The sequence below is a fragment of the Acanthisitta chloris genome, unplaced genomic scaffold (assembly GCF_000695815.1).
Source record: "Acanthisitta chloris isolate BGI_N310 unplaced genomic scaffold, ASM69581v1 scaffold11280, whole genome shotgun sequence".
In the NCBI taxonomy this organism is placed as follows: domain Eukaryota; kingdom Metazoa; phylum Chordata; class Aves; order Passeriformes; family Acanthisittidae; genus Acanthisitta; species Acanthisitta chloris.
Genome location: NW_008652234.1, coordinates 10,868 through 11,407, shown reverse-complemented (window position 1 = coordinate 11,407; position 540 = coordinate 10,868). Strand labels below are relative to the sequence as shown.

Sequence of the window (540 nt, the reverse complement as noted above, 5' to 3'; positions counted from 1 at the left end):
AAAAAGGTCAGTATTTCTTAAGACTGTCCCTTAAAATATAGTCTCAAACTGAACTTTTGATCTTTCAAGCTAAAACAGGCAAAGATACTGTTGTGTGGACTAATTATTTTTCCCTTGTTTCTGAAATATGACTTTAAACAGAAAATGGAATTATAAGAACACAAAAAATGAGAGTATAAGCAAATGTAAAGTCAGAATAAGCTTTATTTTCACAAAGGAGCTCAAAGTGAAAGCTGACTGTTAACATTAAAAGTGAAGGTCTAAGGATATTTTAAGAAGCAGCCTTAGATTTGGCAGAATTTCCTGAACTACTGAAATACAGAACTGGTTAAACATAAGATGAGTAGTCCTATTAGTCTGATTCCAGTTTTCAGTGTTCATCAGAAGGATTTCCTGCTATTTGCTGTCAGTAAGGAAGTTGATTGTTATTCCTTACTGGTAAGAAACCAGCAAGTACTCTGAAGCAGGAGCTTATATCCCTTCCCAAACTGTTCATTTAATTTCCTATATTTTGTTCTGTACTGCATTAGCTCTAGGAAA

At 33.5% G+C, this 540-nt stretch overlaps 1 protein-coding gene across 1 annotated transcript in view; it reads left to right on the top strand.

Annotated features, from left to right (window-relative positions):
• LOC103804006 (cullin-1) overlaps positions 1-540 on the top strand; it is a gene marked incomplete at its 3' end in the record, with an annotated part of 30,776 nt that overhangs the window by 19,926 nt on the left and 10,310 nt on the right. The gene's annotated exons all lie outside the window — the stretch shown is intronic.